The sequence below is a fragment of the Hippopotamus amphibius genome, chromosome 16, assembly GCF_030028045.1.
Source record: "Hippopotamus amphibius kiboko isolate mHipAmp2 chromosome 16, mHipAmp2.hap2, whole genome shotgun sequence".
Lineage (NCBI taxonomy): Eukaryota > Metazoa > Chordata > Mammalia > Artiodactyla > Hippopotamidae > Hippopotamus > Hippopotamus amphibius.
Genome location: NC_080201.1, coordinates 13,564,890 through 13,592,835, shown reverse-complemented (window position 1 = coordinate 13,592,835; position 27,946 = coordinate 13,564,890). Strand labels below are relative to the sequence as shown.

The window sequence follows — 27,946 nt, the reverse complement described above, 5'->3', positions numbered from 1 at the left end:
AAAATAATTTTTTTTTATTTTTTTGGGGGGTACACCAGGTTCAATCATCTGTTTTTATACACATATCCCCGTATTCCCTCCCTTCCTTGACTCCTCCCCCCTCGAGTCCCCCCCACCCTCCCCGCCCCAGTCCTCTAAGGCATCTTCCATCCTCGAGTTGGACTCCCTTTGTTGTACAACAACTTTAAAATAATTTTTAAATTGTAAAAATATCTTCACAGCACAGAAAGTTTTAAAACATGATGTAAAATGTTCACAAGACATTTATATGAATTAAATATACAGTAGTTGAAAAAAATTTTGGGGGGGTTCTTGGTACTACAGGTCTTTTTTTAATTGAAGTATACTTAATTTACAATATTGTGTTAGTTTCACAGCAAAGTGATTCATTTTATATATATACACACACACACACACATATACTTTTTTTCAGATTCTTTTCCATTATAGTGAGACAGGCTTGGGACCTGGGACTCTGCTGCAGCGCTGCAAAGCTTGTACCTAGACACACCTCTCCTCGGGCTACAAAATACAAAGAAACTAAACGGGACTAAAAATAACTGCGTGCCTAAGCATTTGGGGCAAATTCTAGACCCAAAAAATAGAAAAGACAAAAAAAAACCTTCCAACCACCACTTCTGAAGAATCGGGAGCAAAAACTGGGTGTCCGGAGCAAAAGCTGGGTACTGCGCATGCCCCTTGCACACACCACCACAAAGGGGTGAGCAGGCCACCTAAGCCACCCCTCCAGTCTGACTCCTGGACACACGCCTACCCTCACCCCATATAAGGAACTAGCTTGCTCCCCTCCCCAACCAGGGAGTGAGCAAGGGAACTTGTTACTTGTTTTCCTTTCCTCCTGCAGCCAGTGCAGGAGCCCCAGTAAAGCCTTGCCTGAATTTCCTGTCTGTCCTCTAGTCAATTTCTATTCCTTGGGGAACAAGAACCCTGGTAGGTATCAATAGATTGTTATAAGACATTGAATATAGTTCCCTGTACTCTACAGTAGGTCCTTATTTTTTTTTTAACTGTTTTATATATAGTAGCGTGTATCTATCAATCCCCAACTCCTAATTTACCCCTCTCCCCTCTTTCTCACTTGGTAACCAAAAGTTTGTTTTCTATGTCTGTGAGTCTGTTTCTGTTTTGTAAATAAGTTCATTTGTATCACTTTTTAAGATTGCACATATAAGTGATATCATGCTATCTGTCCTTCTCTGACTCACTTCACTTGATGAGGAAATTGAAACTTCCTCTCCTCTATCTTGCAAAGGCCTGCTCGCCTCTCTCAGTTAAACAGTAAAATGAATGACTAAGAGTGATCAGATCAGGGAAGACTGTCTCGCTCTCAGGCACCCACCCCAAGCCTTATGTTTGAGACCCTTTGCACATAGACTTGTTAAGTGACCATTAACTTCAACCTGCAACCCATGTGAGAATGCAAATTGGGACCTTAGTCCTGATAGGAATGGAATGTCCGGCTCCTACAAGTTCCTGTTAGGACCCCCTACTATGTGTGTAACCCCTGGCAACTCCCGCGCTCTGTAACTGCCCGTGACCTATAGTAATTTATAGCCAATCAGTCTGTACCAATTATAGCTGTATGTTTTAACCTATATAAGGAGAAGACTCCCCTGAAACGGGGCCCCAGAATTTTGGAGCGTTAGCTCGTCTGGGTCCGACGGCTCAATAAACCTGAGTTCTCCAACTCTCCGAGTGTTGTGCTTGGTTTCTCGTGGGATCAGTTTTTTTCTGCAACACACTTAGTATGATCATCGCTACATCCATCCATGTTGCTGCAGATGGCATTATTTCATTTTTTTAATAGCTAAATAATATTCCATTGTACATATATACCACGTCTTATTTATCCATTCATCTGTCCACGGACACTTAGGTTGCTTCCATGTCTCAGCTATTGTAAATAGTGCTGCAATGAATACTGGGGTGCATGTATCTTTTCAAAGTATGGTTTTTCTCCCGAAATATGCCCAGGAGTCAGATTGCTGGATCATATGGTAACTCTATTTTTAGTTTTTTAAGGAACTTTCATATTGTTCTCCATTGTAACTGCACCAATTTACAATCCCACCAACAGTGTAGGAGGGTTCCCTTTAGCCACACCCTCTCCAGCACTTATTCTTTGTAGATTTTTTGATGATGGCCATTCTGGCAGGTGTGAGGTGACACCTCATTGTAGTTTTGATTTGCATTTCTCTAATAATTAGCAATGTTGAGCATTTTTTCATATACCTGTTAGCCATCTATATGTGTAAAGAACACATATTTCTCTAAAGAGGAGAAATATCTATTTAGGTCTTCTGCCTGTTTTTTGATTGGGTTGGTTTGGTTTCTTTTGTTATTGAGCCATATGAGCTGTTTGTATATCTTGGAAATTAAGCCCTTATCAGTTGCTTTGTTTGCAAATATGGCAGCATATGGGATCTTAGTTCCCCAGCCAGAGATCCAACCTGTCCCCTCTGCATTGGAGGTACAGAGTCTTAACCACTGGACCACCAGGGAAATCCCTGGAAATGTTTTATATCTTGATCTGGATATACAGATATACATATAATATACATTTGTTATAACAATGTAAAAAAATTTACTGTACATTTAAGATTGGTGCACCTGATACACTTTATTACATATTCAACAAAGAAAACAAGAAAAACAGTCATGAACAGATACTTCATTAAAAAAAAGAAATCCAGATGGTCAGAAAATGTAAGTAAATATGTTCAGCCTCATTAGGTATCAAGGAAATGCCAATTAAACCACTACTACAACCCCCACAAGATTAGCTAATACACTATTTGACTGGCTGAATTGACCAGTAAATCAGATTGACTAATATACTATCTGTGGGAATACAAATAGGAGCAACCATTTTGAAAAACTGTGATGTATCTACTAAGCTAAAATACACAGTTCTCTCAAAAAGTTGTTTGGCTTCTTTTCTATTCTGTTTTAAACAGGTCCTCAGCCCAACAGCCACATCCACAGTTCTTTTCTAAACAGGTTTCCTATAGCTCTTTTTTCCTGACCGTTTGGCTTCCATCTCTCTTCCTAACTATGATAATATTAGGCCCATCATGGATCAGAAACAGAAACTTTTTCATAAAATATTCTATTTAATTGAAAGAAATTGAATAGATACCATACCAGTAGTCAAACTTTACTCTGAGACATCTTGATAAACTTAGAGGTTTCATCAATGGCTGTGAAGGTCATGTGCTTAATTTGATCCCTGCTAAAAGACTGAGTTTTAACCAGCCTTTTTCTCTCAAAGGCTTTACAAATTTTATTTTTTAAAAGTTACGGTTAGGGCTTCCTAGGTGGTGCAGTGGTTCAGAATCTGCCTGCCAATGCAGGGGACACGGGTTCGATCCCTGCTCCAGGAAGATCCCACATGGTGCGGAGCAACTAAGCCCGTGCACCACAACTACTGAGCCTGCGCTTTAGAGCCCATAAGCCACAACTATCAAGCCCATGTGCCACAACTACTGAAACTCACTTTTAAAAAAAAGTTAGAGTTAAAAAGCAATTACACCAGGACTTCCCTGGTGGCACAGTGGTTAAGAATCTGCTGCCAATGCAGGGGACATGGGTTCGATCCCTGCTCCAGGATGATCCCACATGCCACAGAGCAACTAAGCCTGTGGGCCACAACTACTTAGCCTGTGCTCTAGAGCCCGAGAGCCACAACTGTTGAGCCCGTGTGCCACAACTACTGAATCTCACATGCCTAGAGCCTATGCTCTGCAACAAGAGAAACCACAGCAATGAGGAGCCCATGCACCACAATGAAGAGTAGCCCCCACTCGCCGCAACTAGAGAAAGCTCATGTGTAGCAATGAAGACCCAACACAGACAATAAATAAATAAATAAATAAAATTTTTTTTTAAGTGAGGGGTGGGGTAGGAGGGGAGCTTAAAAAAAAAAAGAAAGAAAGAAAGAAACATACCTTTCCTATCAAGAGCTATTCCAGATGGCAAAAAGTTTCAGGTAGAGGAGGATATTAGATTATTATTGAAATAGTAATTCCTCATTTCAAAGGATATAAACCATTACATATTATATAGTGATGAGATTTAACCACTCATTATTTACCAAGTAAAATTTGATTCATCTAGCTCCAGCACCTATAAAATATATTATAAACTGACATGATATGCATATAGCATATTACCTTCCCTGGTCATTTAATTGAGCTCTTGTCCTGTTCTACAGGCAAGGAATTTCTTCCAGGTCTCACCACACTAATTTACAAATATATGTTATTGTTCACAAAAGGACAGTGGACATAAATGAAAATCTCAGAGTAAAGAGCTCTGAAAACTCTTTCCTCCATAAAAGCAATGAGAACACTAGCAAAGACTGTCAAAATCAACTTTCTCAAAATGCTAGAAATTAACCAAAGACTTGCATCAATCTAAGGAATGATTATTCAAGAAAAAGAGCTGAATCTCAGTAAGAACAATGAGCTTTGTGGCATTTTAATTTCCCTGTGCCCATTTTCCCATCCCCAGGTCCAAAGGAGTCTTGAAAAACTGCAGCCATAATCAAGTCTGGCAGTCCAAGAAGTTGGAGTTGCCAGGGAAAGGTTATTATTGGACATGAAAGACTTCACATGTAAGGCTGTCATTATTGAACTCAGAGCTCACTAGTGCAAAAAGTGTTTCCCCCCCCAAGCCAATCTATCAAAGCCAACCAGAGACAGCTGTTAAACTCTTAAAACTCAACAATAAGAAAACGAAACCCATTAATAGACAGGCAAAAGATCTGAACAGATATCTCACCAAAGAAAATAAACAGATGGCATAAAAGCATATGAAAAGATGCTCAACATCATAATGCATTAGGGAATTGCAAATGAAAACAATTAGAAGTCACTACACACCTATACGAATGCCAAAAACCCAAAACACTGATAATGCCAAATGCTAGTGTAGATGTGGAGCAATAGGAACTTTCATTTGTTGTTGGTAGAAATGCAAAGTGGTACAACAACTTTGGAAGATACTTTGGCAGTTTTTTCTTTTTACAAAACTGAAATAATCTTACCGTAAGACCCAACAATTGTGCTCCTTGGTATTTACTCAAAGGAACTGAAAACTCACATCCACACAAAAACCTGCACGTAGATGCTTATCGCAGCTTGATTCATAATTGCCAAAACCTGAAAGCAAGCAAGATGCCCTTCAGCAGGTGAACAGATGAACTGTGATACATCAGTACAATGAAATATCATTCAAGGAAATGAGCTGTCATGCTATGAAAAGACATGTTGAAACCTAAATGCATATTACTAAGTGAAAGAAACCAATGTGAAAAGGCTATATGCTATATGATTTCAACCATATGATTTTTTTTTTAATTTAAAGCTCATTTTATTTTTGAGGGGGCAAATATCTTAATAGTGTCTTTGTTACACTTATATGCTACCTTTCTCTGTTGAAACATAGTTGCCTAAAAATTGCCCTTCTATTTCTAGAGAGTATGTAGGACAGAGAGGGCCAAAAATCAGGAGAGTGTGGGCCTGAGGTGGCACCACGATGGCCTCACCCTATTCTTTCAGCTCAGGATATGGATTTAGGAATATTCATCCACAGAAGTATAGGGTGAGCTTATGAAACTTGAAGTGGTGGAGGCAGATTTGGAATTCCAGCGGAAGCAGTTGTTGAAGCGTGTGTCTCTCGGAAGCACTCTCTTCTTACGACTGGATTTGGTGTTATCTGCATCACTGGGGTCAGACACCACTGTCATGGACTCCATCCTGGTCACAGTGTACAGGCTGCTTTGCCAAGTAGGGTGAAACCTGGTAGTTTTGAGCTCCAGCTCATCATAGCTAGAAACTTCGATGAAAGGACACCAGCAGAATGCTCTCTTGAAGCCAGCTCGAAACCTCTTATTCAGACAGCAGTACATGATGGGGCTGTACATGGCTGAGCTCATTGCCAGCCAAAAGCTAGCCAGGTAGGGGCTTCCTAGGTGGCGCAATGGTTGAGAATCTGCCTGCCAATGCAGAGATCACAGGTTCAATCCCAGCTCTAGGAAGATCCCACATGCCACGGAGCAACTAAGCCCGTGTGCCAAAAAAAAAAAAAAAAAAAAAGCTAGCCAGGTAGACCTGCTGAATATATTTCCACCTATTTAGTTGTTGATAGATCGCAGTGAGGATGAAGTAAATATGACAGGGCAGCCAGCAGATGGCAAATGTCACCACAACAATAATCATCATTCTTACAACTTGCTGGGCAAAGTGACAGATTCCTCCTGGTTGTTATACAAGTCAAAAATCCAACTGAATCTGTCGCTTGAGCTTAGACTGAAGAGTGGTTCCTTTGATTAAGGCAAAAGGCTTCTTTGTTATCACACTTAGGTATTCACTTCTTAATCAACCATATGATATTCTGCAGGCGTAAAACTATAGAGACAGTAAGATCAGACAGAAGTTGCCAGAGGTTGGGGGATGGGGTGAGAAGGATGAATCAGCAGAGCACAGAGAATTTTTAGGGCAGTGAAACTATTCTGTATAATACTAAAATGGTGAATACATGTCATTATACCTGTGTCAAAACCCATGAAATATAAAGCACCAAGAGTGAACACAAGGACTTCCCCGGCAGTCCGGTGGTGAAGACTTCGCCTTCCAATGCAAGAGGTGTGGGTTTGATCCCTGGTCAGGGAGTTAAGATCCCATATGTCTCATGGCCAAAAAACCAAAACATAAAGCAAAAGCAATATTGTAAAATTCAATAAAGACTTTAAAAATGGTCCACATCAAAAAATGAAAATCTTAAAAAAAAAAAAAGTGAATACAAACTGTAAACTATGGACTTGGAGTCATAATGATGTGTCAATGTAGGTTCATCAATCAAAGCAAAGGTACTCTGGGTGCAGGATGATGACAGGGAGGGAGGCTGTGCATATGTGGAAATACGGGTTATATGGGAACTCTGTACATTCCACTCAGTTAACATTACCAAACAATTAAGGAAGAAATAGCATTAACTCCTCACAGACTTTTTTTTTTTAAATAAAGGGGAATAACCACTTTCCAATCTCATTTTATGAGACCAACAGTACCAAAATCATACAAAGCCACTACAGAGGAAAAGAAAATTAGAGAACCATAATTCTCCCAAAATTAGACATAAGCATTCTTATCAAAACATTAGGAAATCTGACTTGGCAATATAAAAATAATTATAGTAATAATAACACATCATAATGGAGTTCATTCCAGCCATGCAAAGTAGGTTCACAGTTAAAAATCAATGTAATTCTCCAGGGCTTCCCTGGTGGTGCAGTGGTTAAGAATCTGCCTGGCAACGCAGGGAACACGGGTTTGAGCCCTGGTCCAGGAAGATTCCACATGCCTCAGAGCTACTAAACCCGTGTGCCACAACTACTGAGCCTGAGCTCTAGAGCCTGCAAGCCACAACTATTGAGCCCACGTGCTACAACCAACCACTGAAGCCCACATACCTACAGCCCTTGCTCTGCAACAAGAGATGCCACCTCAATGTGAAGCCTGCACACCACAACAAAGAGTAGCCCCCGCTCTCCACACCTAGAGAAAGCCCACGTTTAGCGATGAAGACCCAATGCAGCCAATAAATACATTTTTAAAAAATCAATGTGATTCTCCATATTAATGGAATAAAGAAGAAAATCATATGATCATCTCAACTGAAACAGAAAAACCACTCCACAAAATTCAACATCTGTTAGTGATGAAAACTCTCAGCAAAATAGGGAATGAAAGAGAATTTCCTCAACCTGAAAAAGCTGTAGCTTTCATCATACTTAATGGAGACGGACTGAACACTTTACCCCCAAGATGAGGAATAAGGCAAAGATGTACACTCACTTCTATTAAACATCATACTGGAGGTCCTAGACCATGCAATAAAGATAGACAGACAGACAGATAGATAAAAGGCATACATATTGGAAAGAAGTAAAATATCACAGATAAATTTTTGTAAATGTAAACTAACTGAATTTTAGCAAGGTCACAGGATTTTAAATTAATATACAAAAATCAATGGCATTCCTAAATACTAGCAATTAGCAAGATATTAAAGGAAAAGAAAATTTGCAGTATTATCAAGAAATGTGAACTACTCTGGGACAAATTTAACAAAATTTGTGCAAGATCTATACAAGGAAAACTACAAAACACTACTGAGAGAATTTAAAGATGATGCAAATAAATGAAAGGAGATACCACATGATTGAAAAAATCATATTTCTTTCTGAGATAATTACCAACTTGTTCATCTAATATAGATTCAGTGTAATCCCAAACAGGTTTTCAACAAACTTTTTGTAGAAATTGACAAGTTGATTCTAAAGTTTATATGGGAAAGGGCCAACAATCACAAAGATGTCTTAGAGAAATATAAAAAGCTGGAAGATATTAGATATTAAGTACTACAGGCTTAAAGAAGTATTATACCTAATTTCAAAACAGTATATGGTAGCAGCATAATGGATAGACATATAAATCAGCAGAACAGTGAGTCCAGGAATAGAATAATGCACATTAGTTTTACTGATTTTCAAGAAAGGTGCCAAGGTATTTCAGAACTTCCTTTAGCATTCCTTATAGTGATGACCTGCAAGCAGAAAATTCTGTAAGTTTTCACTTAACTAAAACATACTTTATTTGGGAACTTCCCTGGTGGTCCAGTGGTTATAAGACTCTGAGCTTCCACTGCAGGGGGCATGGGTTCGATCCCTGATCAGGGAACTAAGGTTCCGCATGCTATGTGGCAAGGCTAAAAAAACAAAAAATTAAAAATAAAATACATTTTAAAAAATATGCATTATTTGACCTTCATTCTCAAAAGATATTTTGGCTGAAGACAGAATGAAGGTTTAACAAGGGTTTGATTTTGTTGCTGTTGTTTTCTCTCTCAATACTTTAAAGACATCATTCTTTTGGTTTCTGGCCTCTGCTGTTTATGATGAAAAAAATTAATGCCAATTCATACTGTTTTGTTCTATAAGTAATGTGTCATTTTACCCTAGGTGCTTTCAATATTCTCTCTCTTTTTTTTTTTTTTTTTTTTTTTTTTGGCACACGGGCATAGTTGCTCCGTGGCATGTGGGATCTTCCTGGAGCTGGGATTGAACCCGTGACCTCTGCATTGGCAGGCAGATTCTTAACCACTGCGCCACCTAGGAAGCCCTCAATATTCTCTCTTAATCTTGATTTTCAAAACAGTTTGACTATAACGTCAAGCCTTGCTTTATATTTTCTTTCTATTTGCCCTGCTTTTCATTGTACTCTGTAAATTTATGTTTCACCTCATTTAGTAAGTTTTCATTCATTGTCTCTGCATATTATTGTTTTGCTCCTCTTTTTCTGCCTCTTCTTCTGGGACTCCAATTAGGTGTATATTAGATATCTTGATATTGTTCCATGTGTCACTGAGGCTCTGTTCACTTTTGTTTTTAACTTGGAGTATAGCTGATTTACAATGTCATGTTAGTTTCAGGTGTACGGCACAGTGATTTGCATATATATATTTATACATATATATGTATGTATATATATTCTTTTTCAGATTCTTTTCCCTTAAAGATTATTACAAAATATTGAGTATAGTTCCCATCTGTTCACTTTAGTCTTTTTTCTGTCGTTTTCACATTGGCTAATTTCTATTGGTCTGTCTCCAAATTCACTAACTCTCCTGTTATGCCAACCTGCTGTTAAGCCCATCCACTGATTTGGGGGAGGTAGTTTTTCTCAACTCTAGAATTCCCCCCACCACCACTTCTTAAAAATAGTTTCTACTTCTCTGGTGAGATTTCCTATTTCTTAATTTATTACAACAAATTTCCCTTTATATTATTGAGCATACTTATGATGTTTGCTTTAAAATCTTTATGTTCTAACTCAACGTTTCAATCATGTTGAGGTCAGATTCTATTTATTGCCTTCTCTCTTGGACAAAGATCACATTTTCCTGTTCCTTTGTATCTATAGATTTTTTTTTTTTTTTTACTATATCTTGGACATTCTGAATGATTTGTAGAGAATCTGATTTATTTTGTGGTTCTCTGAAGAATACTGATGTTTCTATTGCAACAGGCAGTTAACTTGGCTGAAGTCAAACACCAGATTGTTTTTCCTGTGATGGGCAACAGTTGAAATATCTGTTCAGATCTTTTAGATTTATCTGGACTGCTTGAAAACTCTCATGCACGCCCAGTTCAGGGATCAGGTGATGATATGGGTGAGTTTATAAACAAAGTTTAGAGCTCCCCTTTGTGATTCTGTCATTTCCTTACTCACTTTCCAGCTGCTGAGGTTATCCCAAATCCTGCTCTCTGCTTGTTCAAGCTGAAAGTCTGTCAATATCCTATTCAAGTTTTAGATTGGCCTGCATATTAGGGTAAAAAATGTGATACACATGGCAAATTCATGCAGTGCCATTCTCCTTTTCGAAACAGATACTCCTCCAGTTTCTGCCTGCTTTTGGTTGTTCCCCATTGTATTCAAGTAGTTAAACTTCCATCTTTTTGACAGATTATAATTGTTAGGTGGTACTCCTTCCTTCCTTACCAGAATCAATGGTAGCGCAACTGGAAAAGGTAAAAACAGTACCAGAAGAATTGGATATCCATATGGAAAAAATGAATCTTAACCCTCCCCAACACAAAAATTAACACAAAATAGATCAGAGATCTACATGTAAAAGCTGAAACTATAAATCCCAGAAAGAAAATCTTTGTGACCTTGAGGTAGACAGAGTTCTTAGACAGGACACAAAATGCATCAATCATAAAACTAAAAATGGATAAACTGGACATCACCAAGATTAAAAACTTCTCTAGAACAGACATCATTAAAAAAATGAAAATTCAAGTCTCAGACTAGAAGATATGCTGAGCATATATAATTGACCACGTACTTTTATACAGAATATATAAGGAACTTTTATATCTCAATAAAAAGACAAACCAGTTTTTAAATTGGCAAAAGATTTGTATAGACACATCCTGAAAGATATATGAATACCCAGTGAACACATGAAAACATGGTCAATGTCATTAGACACCAGTAAAGTACAAATTAAAACCACAAAGATATAATACCCACTACAAAAGGTAAAGTTTAAATGATTAACAGTTCCAAGTGTTGACAAGGATATGGAGAATTGCAACTCTCATACATTCCTGAAGGGAACATAAAATCATATAAATACTCCAGAAAACAGTTTGTTTCTTATAAAATTGAACAGTTACAGTGTGATCCAGCAATTCCACTTCCTAGGTACTTAACCCAAAGATTACATACAGATGTTCATAGCAGCTTTATTCATAATGGCTTCAAACTGGAAACAACCAAAATGTCAATCAACATATGAATGGATAAACAAATTATAATATATAAATATAGATACAGAAATACTGGAAAATTCCCTGACAATACAGTGGTTAGGATTCCACATTTCCACTGCAGGGAGCATGGGTTCCATCTCTAGTTGGGGAACCAAGATCCTGCAAGCCACACAGTGCAGCAAAAAAAAAAAAAAAAAAATTCATTCCATAGAAATACCATAATGCTGATACACACTAATATAGGAGTTAATGTCAAAAACACAATACTGAGGAAAAGAAACCAGATGCAAAACAGTATATACTGTATAATTTCATTTATATGGCATAAGAGAAAGTCAAAATAAATCTATAAAGTCAAAAAAGCACATTAGTGTTGCCTAGGGTTGAAGGGGAAGGGATGGAAAATGACTGAAAATGGGACGAGAACTTATTGGAGTAAATGGGGAAGAAACTATGTCTGAGAAGCACTGATCAAGAATTTTACAAAACTGGTGAAATATATCAAGCCATGATTCAAACCAACAAAAGGATAAACAGTATGCATTATAAAAATACATATAAGCCTAGGCACACCATATTAAAACTACTGAAAATCAAAACAGGGAAAATCTTTAACGGAGTCAAAAAGGTAAGTTCCTTTCAAAGGTGCAAAAGTAAGTCTGATAGCTAACTTCTAAGGGAAAACAGAAGAGCCAGAAGACAATGTAAGGGAAATCTCAAAGGGATGGGAAAACTGAACTATCAATCCATAACTGACAAAACTACCCTTTATCAATGAAGGTGAAATAAAGACTTTTTTCAGATATATGAAAAATTGTGAGAATCTGTGTCCTCAACAGATCCATATTCATATAAATATTGAAGGGCATTCTTCAGGCAGAAGGAAAATTATCCCACCAATGGAAGCTAGGAGACACAGGAAGGAATAAAAGTCTCTCTCTCTCTCACACACACACATCTTAGGGGATTTGAAATCTCTAGAAAATTAAAATATAAAATAATAGCAAAATATGAAAACATAAGCACAGGGCCAGATGGATTCACAAGCGAATTCTATCAAACATTTAGAGAAGAGCTAACAAACTCTTCCAAAATATAGCAGAGGGAGGAACACTCCCAAATTCATTCTACGAGGCCACCATCACCCTGATACCAAAACCAGACAAAGATGTGACAATAAAAGAAAATTACAAGCCAATATTACTGATGAACATAGATGCAAAAATCCTAAACAATATACTAGCAAACAGAAGCCAACAGAACATTAAAAGGATCATACACCATGATCAAGTGGGGTTTATCCCAGGAATGCAAGGATTCTTCAATATATGCAAATCAATGGGATACACCATATCAACAAATTGAAGGATAAAAACCATATGATAATCTCAATAGATGCAGGAAAAGCTTTTGACAAAATTCAATACCCATTTATGAAAAAAACTCTCCAGAAAGTGGGCACAGAGGGAACCTACCTCAACATAATAAAGGCCATATATGACAAACTCACAGCCAACATCATTCTCAGTGGTGAAAAACAGAAAGCATTTCCTCTAAGTTCAACAACAGGACAAGGGCGCCCACTCTCACCACTATTATTCAACATAATTTTGGGAGTTTTAGCCACAGTAATCAGAGAAGAAAAAATAAATAAATAAAAGGAATCCAAACTGGAAAAGAAGAAGTAAAACTGGCAATGTTTGCAGATGACATGATACTATATGTAGAAAATCCTAAAGATTCCACCAGAAAACTACTAGGGCTAATCAGTGAATTTGGTAAAGTAGCAGGATACAAAATTAATGCACAGGAATCTCTTGCATTCCTATAAACTAACAACAAAAAATCATAAACTACGGAAATACTCCCATTTACCACTGCAACAAAAAGAATAAAATACCTAGGAATAAACCTACCTAAGGAGGCAAAAGATCTGTACTCAGAAAACTATAAGACACTGATGAAAGAAATCAAAGATGACACAAACAGATGGAGAGATATACCATGTTCTTGGATTGGAAAAATCAACATTGTGAAAATGACGATACTACCCAAAGTAATCTACAGATTCAATGCAATCCCTATCAAATTACCAATGGCATTTCTTCACAGAACTAGAACAAAAATTTTACAATTTGTATGGAGACACAAAAGACCCTGAAGAGCCAAAACAATCTTGAGAAAGAAAAACACAGCTGGAGGAATCAGGCTCCCTAACTTCAGACTATACTACAAAGCTATAATAATCAAGAGAGTATGTACTGGCACAAAAACAGAAATATAGATCAATGCTATAGGATAGAAAGCCCAGAGATAAACCCACACACATGGTCACCTTATCTTTGACAAAGGAGGCAAGAATATGCAATGGAGAAAAGACAGCCTCTTCAATAAGTGGCACTGGGAAAACTGGACAGCTACATGTAAAAGAATGAAATTAGAACACTTCCTAACACCATACACAAAAATAAACTCAAAATGGATTAAAGACCTAAGTGTAAGGCCAGACACTATAAAACTCTTAGACGAAAACATAGGCCGAACATTCTATGACAAATCACAGAAAGATCCTTTTTGACCCACCTCATAGAGTAATGGAAATAAAAACAAAAACAAATGAATGGGACCTTGCTGAAGTCCAGCTCCGGCGGGTCCAAGAGTACCCAAGGGATGAGTGGCGTTGGTGCAAGGAAGAGATGAGGAGGCCTGTGTCAGCTATGCAGGATCTCTCTTTATTGTCAGAGCTTTGTGTGTTTATATAGTAAGCATATCTCAGAAAAAATCTTTTATGACGGAGCATATCTTCCCTCAGCATCTACCAGTTTCTTTCTTTCGTCAGGTTTGGCTTGCAAACCCTGTGACTCTGAGGTAAGCATGTGTAAATAACTTCTTAATCTTATATCTTAAGCAAACTATAGCCCTTAGCACCCATACCTATGCCTAATGTCTATGTCTATACTTATGCCTGCTGCAATCATGAGCATTCCTAAGCTTAAAGAATATACAATAAAAGCCAAACCTCTCTTTTCCCCAGCATTTAGTAGCCTGAGGTGCCTGCCTTTTCCACCAAGGAGTGGTGGGAGGGGACTTGGTGGGGCAGACACGGAGAAAGAATGTGTCAAACGCTGGTTCTTTCCTGGGGACATAGAAACAGGGAGGGGAAGTGGGTGGTAATAACCTAAACATTTCTCTCATTCCTGGTTCCCTAAATGGTGCCCCTCTTGCTAGAAATATTTCTGAGTTTCCCCCAGGGGAACCCTGCTTCAGAGGGAAAGAACATGCTGGGCTAAACAAGATTCCTAGTAAGCATAGTATTACAAAGAAACAAAGAACCGAATGTAAAATGGGTGGAGATGGTCTGGGGCCTGTCCTTGCGGAGCGGTCACCTTGCGATTCTCCTGCTCTGAAATGCCCTTCCAAGGAGTTCTCGCCTTGCAGTCCTCCTTGGAGCCTGGTGACCTTGTCATAGCACTGGCTTGTCCAGACGGCTCCCGACAGGACCTAATGAAACTTAAAAGCTTTTGCACAGCAAAGGAAACCATAGACAAAACAAAAAGACAACCCTCAGGATGGGAGAAAATATTTGCAAACAAAACAACTGACAAAGGATTAATCTCCAAAATATGTAAGTAGCTTATGCAGCTCAACATCCAAAAAACAACCTAATCCAAAAATGGGCAGAAGACCTAAATAGACATTTCTCCAAAGAAGACATAGAGATGGCCAACAAACACATGAAAAAATGCTCAACATCAGTAATCATTAGAGAAATGTAAATCAAAACCACCATGAAGTATCACCTCACACCAGTCAGAATGGCCATCATCTGAAAATCTAGAATCAATAAATGCTGGAGAGGGTGTGGAGAAAAGGGAACCCTACTGCATTGTTGGTAGGAATGTAAATTGATTCAGCCACTATGGAGAACAGTATGGAGATTCCTTAAAAAACTAAAAATAGAACTACCATATGACCCAGCAATCCCACTACTGGGCATATACCCTAGAAAACCATAATTCAAAAAAATACATGTACCATAATGTTCACTGCAGCACTATTTACAATAGCCAGGACATGGAAGCAACCTAAATGTTCACTGACCAAAGAACGGATAAAGAAGACGTGGCACGTATACACAATGGAATATTACTCAACTATGAAAAGAAACGAAATTGAGTTATTTGTAGTGAGGTGGATGGACCTAGAGTCTGTCATACAGATTGAAGTAAGTCAGGAAGAGAAAAACAAATACCGTAAGCTAACGCATATATGTGGAATCTATAAAAATGGTACTGATGAACCTAGTGGCAAGGCAGGAATAAAGATGCAGACGTAGAGAACAGACTTCAGGACACAAGGGGGAAAGGGAGGCTGGGATGTAGTGAGAGATCAGCATTGATATATATACACTACCAAAGGTAAAATAGCTAGTGGGAAGCTGCTGCATAGCATAGGGAGATCAGCTTGGTGCTTTGTGACCTAGAAGGGTAGGACAGGGAGGTTGGGAGGGAAGCTCAAGCAGGATGGGATATGGGGATATATGTATACATATAGCTGATTTACTTTGTTGTACAGCAGAAACTAACACAACATGGTAAAGCAATTTTACTCCAATAAAGATGTATAAAAAAATATGAAAACATGAGAGTAAATGTCAGGCAATAATAGATTTGACAAATCAAGAATATAGAACGGGGGGAAATGAAATTATTTAAAAAATCAATCCAACAGAAAGCAAGAAAGGGAAAAAAATGATGAGACAAATAAGAAGATGGTAAATATCAAGTCAATATATTTTTAACTGCTAATATATTAGTAATTATATTAAATAAAGAAGGGCAAACTGCAGGGGGCTGATTTCTAACCACTTGACTCTCAAGGACCCCAAGACCTCATCTCTTGAGGGCGTATGCCTCTAAAACTCAAGCCTCTTGATTACTGAGAACTGTATCTCCTTACTCTCAGTATAGCAGTTTGATTAGCCTACAGGCTTATGGCTCTTTTCTTGCAGTACCTTAATTGTTTCTGGACACCAGGGACTTGACTTTTACACTATATATATACGTGTGTGTGTGTGTGTATGTAGGAGAGGGTATTTTAGGTTATCTTTTCCTCCATTATGAAAAAACAAGAAATCTTACCTACCCAGTGTTTTTATGTCCCACCAAGCAAGCAAGCCTAGTAGTCATTTGCATTTTAAAGTATTGCTAATTGTTGTAGGGAACTAGGTAGTGCCTAGCAAAAGTAATGAAGAACATATCAGGACAGCAGTGACAAATAACCATACAAACTGGGAGGTTTAAAACAGCAGAAATGTATCCTCAGTTCTGGAGATTGGAAGTCTGAACTCAAGGTAGCAGCAGAGCCATGCTCCTTCTGAGGACTCGAGAGAAAGCTCCCACTTTCCCTCTTCTTAGTTTCTAGTGGTTGCTCATAATCCTTTGTGTTCTTTGGTTTGCAGATGCCTAATTCCAATCTCTGCTTCCATCATCACATGGCCAGAATCTTCCCTCAGTGTGTGTATGCTCTCTGTGTCTCTGGATTCAAATCTCCTTCTTCTTTCTCTTATAAAGATACCAGACATTGGATTAGGACCCACCCTAATCCAGCATGACCTCAACTTAACTTGGATAAAATCTGCAAAAATCTTATTTCCAAATAAAATCACATTCACAAATTATAAGAGTCAAGACTTGAACATGTGTTTTGGGGCAGGGGGACACAATTCAACCCACACCAAAGACTGTCTCTAAACTTAAGCAGCTGTACAAAGTTCTAATAGTTCCTATCCATATTCTGCAAGTCTGGGTTTCTGGAAGTCCCTTGGGCCTCCTGTTTGCTTAACTTCTCTGTGGGCAATGCTTTTTAAATGGCCCTAGCACTCTACTTACAACTCCTATAAAGCCCTCTCTACAAAAATTTCTCTTTCCAGGTAACAGGCTTGATGGTGTAGTTAGAATAAACTCCTATCCTCCTTGAGGACAGAGATTAAAGCTTTATAATTCCGTAAAACCAGAATAGGGACTGATACCAATAAACTAGAAACCACTCAAGTTACCCTCTGTTTCAGCTGTGTAATGTTTCTCATGGGACCTCCTAATAAGGTGATTTACCTTTTAACTTAGCTCCTTTGCCATGTAAGAAAGATCTCCTTATGGCTTTTCCTTATACCCCTTGTATTCCTCCCTCTGAGACTACTTGATTGACTTCTGAGAGTAGAACCACTTTGCAAAATATGCATTAGTGAAATTTCTTTCAGGTCACCATGCTTTACATTTTCGCTTGGTGAAGAATTTCCAAAGGAAACCACAACTTCTTTAAAATAAGTTATATGATTACGACTTCATGAATGCAAATCAGTCCTCCCCCAACATCTTCGTCTCAATTGGTTCTTATCTGTCCTCAGTGGTACCTTTGATATTGTGCTCTTTTTTAAAAAAACTTGAGAGTCGTCAGAATGTATTTCATTTCGTTTCATTTTTTGGCCTCGCTGTGCAGCATGTGGGATCTTAGTTCCTTGACCAGGGATCGAACCCGCATCCCCTACATTGTAAGACAGTCTTAACCAATGGACCACCAGGCAAGTCCCTGTGCTTTCGTAAGTAGAAAAATTTTAGCGTATTTATTCTTTCCAGGTTCTACCTCCATTTTGTTGTATCCTTTGTATTTTCTTATAAAAATTATTTCAAATATTCTAAAAGTAAAAATCAAGTAAAACTAACTCCTATATACCTATCATACAGCTTAAGGAATAACACACTGCCAAATACAGTTTAAACGCACTATAAATTCTTCCTTAATGACATTGTTCCTCTCTTCCCCTCCTCCACTACAAGTTCATACCACAAGTTGTCTCCACAATTAATTACTATCTGGAAACTTATGTTTATGATCCTCATGCTCAATTTTATACTTTTAATAAATTGTATAGTGTTCTATATATTTTTGAACTTTAATTTGGTATTTTACCTGTTAGAGATTACTCTGCAATGTTTTGTGTGTTTTTTTGCTCAAACTATGATTGTGAGGTTCATCATATTCGTACGTATTTCACCGCATTAATACCTCCTTCACTTTTTCATTCTGGGAATATACAACCATTTCTATAATCATTCTTCTACTGATGGACATTAAGTTAGTTTCCATGGTTTTGCAATTATAAACAATGCTGTTTGAATAACCCATAAATGGATCACAACTAGTAGTTTTTTCCCTTTCTTTGAACAGCTTTTATTGAAATATAATTCACATACCATAAAATTTGCCTTTTAAACTGTACAATTCAGTAGTTTTTTAGAATATTCACAACCTATGCAGCCATCACAAGTATCTAATTCCAAAATATTTTCATCATCCCCCAAAAAATCCCCATACCTACTCCAAAAAAGAACCCCATACCCACTGCCCGTTCTCCCCTGTCCCAGTGCCTGGCAACCACTAACCTACATTCTGCCTCTATGGATTGCCTATTCTGGATATTTTATATAAACAGACTCATACAATATGTGGCCTTTTGTGACTGGCTTCTTTCACTAAGCCTAGGTTTTCAAGGCCCATCCATGTTGTAGCGTGTACATTAATTTGATTGTAGTGATGACTTTAATAGGTGTATCCGTATGCTGAAACGTATCAAACTATGATTTAATTATATGTATTTGCTGTATGATAATTATAACACAGTAAAGCTGTAAAAAAAAAAAATAGGCAAGAGATTTTAATAACGTTCTGCCAAAGAAGATATACATATAGCAAATAAATACATGAAAGATGCTCTACATCATTGGTCCTCAGAGAAATACAATTACAACTACAATGAGGGACTTCCTGGTGGTCCAGTGGTTAAGAATCCGCCTTCTATGCAGTTTATTGTATGTCAATTATATCTCAATAGAAGTCCTTAAAAAAAAAAAGATCCGCCTTCCAATGCAGGGGACACCCGTTCAATCCCTGGTCAGGCAACTAAGCCTGCGCACCCCAACTAGAGAGGCCCAAAGACCCAGCGCAGCCAAAATTGAAACAAACAAACAAACAAAAACCAACACACACACACACATAATGAAACATCAATACGAACTGAATAGAATAGTTAAATTTTAAACTACTAACATCATCAAGAGCTGATGTTAATGTAGAATAACTACAACTGTCATATGCTGCTGATAGGAAAACAAATGGAATAGCCACTTTGGAAAAAAGTTTGGCAGCATTTTAGGATGTTAAACATACAGTTATCATATGACCTAGCAGTCTCTTTCCTAGGTAGTCACCCAGCAAAAACAAAGATCTACGACCACATAAAGATCTATAGGCAAATGGTTACAGCAACTTTATTGCTAACAGCCAAAGCCTGGAAACAATCCAAATGTCCATTAACTAGCTAATGGATAAACAGTTTATGGTACATTTAATGGAATACTACACACACATAAAAAGGAATAAACTACTGATACATGCAGTAACATGGATGAATCTTAAATGCATTGCGCGAAGTTAAAGAAGCCAGACATAAAAGGCTGCATACTACAGAATGCCATTAACACGATGTTCTCAAAATGCAAACCTACAGTGGCAGATATCAGATCAGCAATTGCTAGAGGATAGGTATGGGGTCTGAGAATTGATGATAAAGAAGAATGAGAGAACTATAAACTTACAGAAATACTCTATCTTGATTATGGTGGTAGTTTACAACTGTTTACATTTGTCAAAACTCAAAAGAACTATATTCCTAAAAAGAGTGAATTCTACCATATATAAATTAAGCCTCAATAAAACTGACTTTTTCTAAAAAAGCAGCAGGAAAAAAAATAAAAGACATTACATACAGGAGAACAAAGATCAGAATGACTCCAAATATCTAACTCAAAACAACACAAGCCAGAAGACACTAGACTACTAAAGTGCTAAAGAAAAAAAAAAATTATATATCCAGTTTAAAAATAAGTCTTTCAAAAATGAAAGTTAAACCTGTCGCTCTGCCCACAAGGCGGCGCCCATGGTGACTGGCCGGGCCATGTTTGCCTAAGGTGGGAACCGAGGGGTTAAGAGCTACAGGCGAGAGCCCATGAGCAGGTAAAGCCCTGACCCAGACTCAGTGAGACAAGAGATGAAATCCGACCTCCTCTCCCTGGATTGGTAGATTTTGATTTGCAGGGAGCTGGAAGGGTAGATGAGGGGTGGGTTTGGCGGTCTCGGAGCAGATAAGTTTCCAAAATGGAAAAGTCTCCAAGTTCCAGATCTTCAGACTCTTTGAGCCACCGACTCCGCTGATAGTTCTAAACCCTTTCCCAGAAAAGCGCACGTGTACACAAAGGTTTGTACTCAAGTTCCTCTCTCCACCACTTCCCTACCCTCCAATTCATCCCTGGATCTCTGCTCCCTGGGCTGAGGGTTTGGACTCGTTAAAGGTAGTCCATTCACTCACATCATTTCTGTGACCCATATGTCACTGTCACAGTATCTTAGCTCTGGAAGGTTCTCAGGGATCATCTTGGTTTATCCCTTCATCTTAAGGAGAAGCTGATGTTTCACACAGGAAGGAATTTGCCTGAGATCACATAGGGAATTAGTATTTTTTTGGCACAAACCTTGGTTCCTCTAAGATTAATTTTGCAAGTACATTCTCGCACACTTTCTTTTGGGTGCACACAAATGCCCACATCTGCTTCTCCCATGTGTTCTGTTTCTTTGTCTGTCTTTTCCTACTCATCTCCTAGGTTTCTCTGTCCACAAACGATTGTCATTTGGGGTCCAGTTCTCAAGTCCCTCATTCTATGGTCACATGCTGCTACTCCCACCCATCTCAAAAAACTTAACCTTAAGCCCCAAGTTGAGACTGAGGTCAGAGATGACTCTAAAGAGGAGTGAGGATTGATGCTTTGGAAGATGTGGAAGAAGAGACAAGATTCCAAACATCTAGGCAAGGAACTGGATGTGACAGAGCTAAGGAAGGAAAGGGCTAAGTCGGCCATAATACAAGACATGAGTCACACCTTTAAAAAAAAAAAAAAAGTAACTAAAAACATTTTCAAGTTAAAAAAAAAAAAAACACTAACAGAATTCATTACCAACAAGCCTCACCATAAACAATGTGAAAGGAAGTTTTTCAAACTGAAGAAAACTGATGAAAACTTGGATCTACAAGAAGAAACAAAGTGCCAGAAACGGTAAGATGTAGGCAAATAGAGTTTACTCTCGTTTTTAAAATTTCATTAAAACCTCCTCACAAATAAAGTGGCAGGCCTGGATGGATGCACTGGTGTTTTCTGTCAAATATTTAACAAAAAATACCAATCCGATATAAAAGTTTTCAAGAAAGAGAATACAACACATCTCATCATTTAAAGAAGTCAGCATTGTCCTAATTCTAAAACCAGACAATCACAAGAAAGCAAAGCCAAGACCAATCTCCCTTATGAACACTCTAAAGAAAACAATCTTAAGATCACATTAAAAGAAATGAAAACAAGGACTTCCCTGGTGGTCCAGTAGTTCAGACACTATGATTCCACTGCAGGGGGCGGGGGTTTGATCCCTGGTCAGGGAACTAAGATCCCACATGCCCCATGGCCAAAAATAAAATAAAAAATAAAAGGGACTCCCCTGGTAGCACAGGGGTTAAGAACCTGCCTGCCAGTGCAGGGGACAGGTTCAATCCCTGGTCCGGGGAAGATCCCAACATGCCCTGGAACAACTAAGCCCATGCACCACAACTTACTGAGCCTGCGCTCTAGAGCCCACAAGCCACAACTACTGAGCCTGCATGCCACAGCTGCTGAAGCCCACGGGCCTAGAGCCTGTGCTCCACAAGAGAAGCCACTGCAATGAGAAGCCCATGCACCACAACGAAGAGTAGCCCCCTTCGCCAAAACTAGAGAAAGCCCTCGTGCAGCAACAAAGACCCAACGCAGCCAATAAATCAATAATTTTATTAAAAAAAATAAGACAGGAAAAAAATCAGGATACACTATGTTCACAGAAAGACTGAATATTGTAAAAATGACAACTCTTCCCAAATTAATGTGTATATTCAAAGCAGTTCCTACTGAAACCCCAAAAAGATTTCTCAGAGTATTTAATAAACTGATCATAAAAATTAGTATGAAGGATCTAAGGGCCAAGAAAAAATAAGGCAAAGAACAACCTGGTATAGGGAGTAAGGGAAGCAGTTAACCTACTGAATATTGTCTTATTTTAGAGCTAAAGTAATTAAAACACTGTTATATGTGCAGAACTAGACAAATGAAACAGACTAGAAAAGCTCAAAGACAAACACATATATTGAAACTATATGGGAGCATGACATTATCCAATCGGTGAGGAAAGGATGTCATATTTCAGGGGGTTGGCAAACTTTTTCTGTTAAGGGCCAGACAGTAATATATTAAGCTTTGAAGCCCATCTAGTCAGTCTCTGGCACAACTACTCAAGTCTGACGTAGCACAAAACAGCCAGACAACAAGTAAACAAATGGATGTGCCTGTGTTCCAATAGAACTTTATTTACAAAAACAGGTGGTGAGCCAGATTTGGCCCATGAGCCATAGTTTTCCAAACAGCAACAGAACAGTAAAAAACTTCTGTAAAAGCCATTTGTCACATCACACACAAAACTAAGTTTCAAATTAACTAAAGTTCTAATGTTAAAAAAAATAATGCTTGACAATATAAGTTATATTCAGGACACATTACTTTTTCACAGTAAAAATTATTTTAATATAAAACATCCAAGGGGCTTCCTAGGTAGCGCAGTGGTTGAGAATCCACCTGCCAATGCAGGGGACACGGGTTCGATCCCTGCCCCAGGAAGATCCCACATGCTGCGAAGCAACTAAGCCCCTGTGCCACAACTACTGAGCCTGCGCTTTAGAGCCCATGAGCCACAACTACTGAGCCCATGTGCTGCAACTATGGAAGCCCACGCGCCTAGAGCCCGTGCTCCACAACAAGAGAAGTCACGGCAATGAGCCCGCACACCACAACAAAGAGTAGCCCCTGCTCACCGCAACTAAAAAGAAAGTCCGCACACAGCAAAAAAAAGACCCAACGTGGCCAACAAAATAAATAAATAAATAAATAAATTTTTTTTAAAATCCAAAAAATTAAGCCACATCAATTATTTTAACTCCGTTGATCAAGAATCTTCCTACTTTTTGTATGTATATCTGATTCACTTTGCTGTACACCTGAAACTAACACATTATAAATCAACTATACTCCAATAAAAATTTTTTAAAAATTGAATATCAAATTGAACTCTGAAAAAAAATTTTTTCCTACTTTTTATGTTAACTCAAAAAGAAAAGAAACAAAATCTTATCAATTTACTTCTTCTATGCCTGTGTGCCCACACCCTCATCTGTGAATGACTGTAACTTTAAAAAGCATTTCAGTGTCTTCTCTAAAATTCTTAACTCTGGGCTCATTTTAAAGCTATGCTACTAATGTATCTGAGTAGGATCCTATGAGGCCTTCGCAACACCGCTTCTACCCTCCCCCGTGTCCTCCACCTGCCTCTTGTTTGTAGAAAAGCTTTGGCTCCTAGGCTTTTCCCAAGTTCCACAGAGCAAAATTTAATCAGAAGTGAGAAAATACAGAAACAAAGGAAAACAAGCAAGCAAGACAAAAATAATAATAGTTCAACCATAAAACAAAGTCAAGGACCTTTAGTTCCTCCTTAAAGGCTATAGGTAATATTTTGAGCCATATCCTTTGAGCTCTTTTGCAGATACAGAAACCCACACCAGGTGGAAGAAGTTACCCACATGCTGACCCAGACCAGTTTGAATTAGAAGATTAATGATATTGACTCCCAATTACCTCACCAACAACAAATCAGAAGAATGTCCATGAGCTGATGATACACCCCTCAACCCTCTCTCTCATCCTCTTTAAAAATCTTTCCCTGAAAGCCATCAGGGAGTTTGGGCCTTCTGAGCATTAGCTACCTTGACTGCTTGTTTGGTGCCTGCAATAAATCCTGAACTTTCCTTCACCATAACCCGGTGTCAGTAGATTGGCTTTACTGTGCACCAGGGAGCAAATACAAGTTTGGTTTGGTAACACTAACATAACTGCTTCCATCTTCTCAATCCCCACTTTCTTCAGAACCACAAGTCTTAAAACAACTAAGAAATTCAACAATGGCCATTTTTTAGAACAAAAGCACTTAAGCTACTTTCGCTGTTTAAATACTTCTACTTTTTAAAAAATAGAAATAAACCTCTAAAACTGGACTGAGGTCTTTCAGATATCCATACTTCAGAGTGGACTTTAAAACTCCCTGAAATTAGTACAAAATTTCTATGTGTCATATTCTATACAAAAACTCCAAGGTTATTCTTGGTTCCTCAAGGGGCCTATGACCACCACCCCCAAAGTTAAGAACCTCTGTTCCAAAGGCTGGACATACCTCAAATCAAGTTGAATTATCAAACTGGAGAAAAAAGTAGATTTTCATAGCCATAGACAGGGGATATAGGAAAAGATGTCCATTTACACTGCAAAACTCTTTACATGGTTCTGAACCTCAATTTGAAATTCAATACGTGGGGGTGGGGTGGGGGGGAGTCAGATCATAATAGACACAAAGGTTAATGAAGTCTTTTCTACCAGTGGTTGTTTTTATGTTTCTGATCAAGTCTCAGAGTTTCATTGTACTCCAACCGACCTGGCTTTGTTCTGAGGTCTGGACAGTATTCATAACGCCAATACGAAATGTATGTGTCAGCAGGGTCCGACCAAGAACAAAATAATCATGCTTTCGACAGAAATCCAATCATTCAGAGTCAGCAACTGGGACAAGAACTTACGTTTCTATAGCGCTTTATACGGCGCTTCAGGTTGCTCAGGTGTCTTTTCCACGCAGTCAGGGGCAGGTAGAGGGTTTCTGACAGTGTTGGTGATGGAGAGCGGGATATAATTACGAAAGGGGTCAGGGGGGCGTCTCGCACGTTTGAGGGAGGGGTAAGCACGTCAGAGTCTGAGGGCTGCTACTGGGGAGGCAAGGAGGCTGAGAGACACCTTTCGTGAGAGAGGGAAGGAAGCGTCAGGAGGAGCCTCCCTCCAGGGGCGACAGAAGAGGGGCGGGCGCGCTGTCTCTGCGACACCAGCAAAAAGACCTGAGGGAAGAACCTAGAGGCTGCGAGAAGGCGAACAGAGGGCCCGCCTCAGGAAGGGAAGTAGCCCGGCTGAAGTCCCCCATCTCGAGGCGGCCAGTCTGACTCAGCGCCTCTGCACCTCGGCCGCCTCTTTCGTCATTCTCCCCTCAGGGTCGCTCACCACGAAGTTTGTTGGCTCCAGCCAGACGCCCAGCTGCAGTCCTCACTTCACGAACTCTCCGCGCCACGAATTCAAATGAGTTCCACAGCCTCGCGGCCCCGAACGCCTCCCAGAGTGAAGGACAGAGGGACCAATCGAAGCCCGGCTGGCCACAGACGTACAAGACGGTGGGCGGGGCGAAGGGATGGGGTGGGCCCAAACAGCTATGGCGTTGCCATGACGACGGCCTCGCGTGGGCGAGCGAGCTAAACTGACTTACCTTCACAGGGCAAGACTGCGGGAAGAGCGGTCTTGTTAGGTGGTCACGGTGGTTTGAAGCTGAGGCCGTCTCCTCAAGAGTAGCGGCGACCGGCCTCCGTTTCCTTTAGCCTTCTCTCTCACCAAACGATTTTCCTATCCAGTTATAAAGTGCAGGTTGTTGTATAAGGGGTCACATAAGCTGAGTCCACATTGTCACCCAAGGAGCAGATACTAAAAAAAATAAAAAGGTGAAAATTTGGATTTCTAAACATTCAGTAATTTCTTACCGTGTGAATTTTTACTGTATTGTACACATTGTGTAGTCTAAATATTGGGTGCAATTTGAGTTATGATTAAATTTAACATTCTAGTTCGTGACCCTCAAATTCCATCTGACTGGTTAACAAAGACCTGAATTTTTTAATTTTCTGTAGCAGTCTCAGAGACTCTCTACCTTAAGTTCTTAATCTCCCCTAAATCTGAAGGTGGATGGTAAAATGGGCTTTTTGAGTCCAAACCGTTACAAGAATCAATGTAATTCAGCTGAGGCTCCTCCTTTCTTAGAGCATCACTTGAATCTAAAATAATTGAAACCAGATGTTAACCAAGGTTCAATATGTACCTCATTTAAAGATGATGGTCTCACATAAGTTTCATTGTGAAAGAAAGTAAACATTGTTGAAATGATGGAGGAGAAATAAGGCTTTCTACACACAAGTAGTTCTTAGGGGGAAAAAACAACCTTTACAGCATTGAAACACATCTTGTAATAAACCACAAAAGTCGTTGTTAAATTCTTGTCACCAAAATCTAAACGAAAACTTCAGCAGACCTTATCAGCTTAAGAAGAATTTCTTACTCTGGACTTAATGGCAGAGAAGCATTTATGAAAGCTTAGATCCATATGTGTTTAGATACCTGCCAACCCTTTGTTTAAAATTCCATCTTTAAAACCCTCTGCTAATGAAACAGCCAGCTGCATCCTCGTCTGGAGAGTCAACTGGGGAAAGAGTCTTCCAATCTCGCTCAGTGTGTTGACAAAATTCATTTCCTTGCAGCCATTGAAAGTCCCATTTTCTTGGCAATTGACAACAGAGGACCACTTTTAGCAACTAGAGACCACTCTCAGGTCCTTACCAAATGGTCTGTCACAGACTGTTCACTGTTGTTACTGTTAATTCCTCAAGGCCAGCAGGAGAATCTCTCTCCCACTTAAAATCTCTTCTAACAGCTTTTAAACCTCACATGATTAGATCAGACCCACTCAGAATAATCTCCCTTTTTAGTAACTCACAGTCAGCTGATTAGGGACCTCAATTACATCTGCAAAATCTCTTCTATATAACTTAATAATTGTTAGAATGACAGTCCATCATATTGACAAGACTTAATCACAGTTGAAGGGAGGGGATTGCACAGGGTGTTTACCTAAAAGGGTGGGACTCTTAGAGGCCATAGCAGAATTTTACCTACCTATAGCCCCTCAGTTGTGTCCCATAGATTCTCATCTGTGGATTGAGGGTAACACGCCATTTTCAAGACTGTTAAAGCTTTAAATGAATGCTTTTCATTCATTAGAAAAAAGTACCACCAGTGTTAAGTTCACATTGTTTAAAAGAAAGAAACAACAGGCCCCAAACTGATTCACTTGTGCTAAACCCACATCAGCAAATCAAGACTCAATATCCAACTTAACTGTAGTTCCAGCTTCTCCCAGGAACGTGATTTTTAACTAGTTAATCTGGAATTACCTGATCAGCTCTAGTGAGGTATACTGCGTGATAGATACCCCCCTTCTCCAAAGGAAGGTGACATGCCTGAACCCATCCCCTTCTTCCCAGCCCCCTCCCCCTTCTGCCTGTAAAAGTCTCCCATTTTTTTGAGCTCCTTGAAGCTCCTGTCTGCTAGATAGGATGTTGCCAGCATCATGAATTGTTGAATAAAGCCAATTAGATCCTCAAGTTTACTCAGCTGAATTTTGTTTTTTAACAATATTCATCTCCCTGTTACTGCATCTTTAGCCACACTGCATCCATAAAGTGCTTTTAAAATTTTATCACGT

At 39.0% G+C, this 27,946-nt stretch overlaps 1 protein-coding gene across 11 annotated transcripts in view; it reads left to right on the top strand.

Moving 5' to 3' along the window:
• LOC130838462 (protein VAC14 homolog) overlaps positions 1–27,946 on the top strand; it is an 84,370-nt gene that overhangs the window by 55,691 nt on the left and 733 nt on the right. For 2 of the 11 annotated variants that reach the window (XR_009049673.1, XR_009049675.1), the window contains exon 7: positions 17,864–17,963. The exons of 3 other annotated variants lie outside the window; for them this stretch is intronic. The gene's annotated coding sequence lies outside the window, so the exon portion shown is untranslated. Of the gene's footprint in view, positions 1–433; positions 1,638–14,204; positions 14,234–16,826; positions 17,169–17,863; positions 17,964–25,634; positions 25,647–27,946 lie in introns of those variants that run through there. 6 more of the 11 variants (XR_009049678.1, XR_009049677.1, XR_009049679.1 and 3 more) reach the window with 6 other exon arrangements.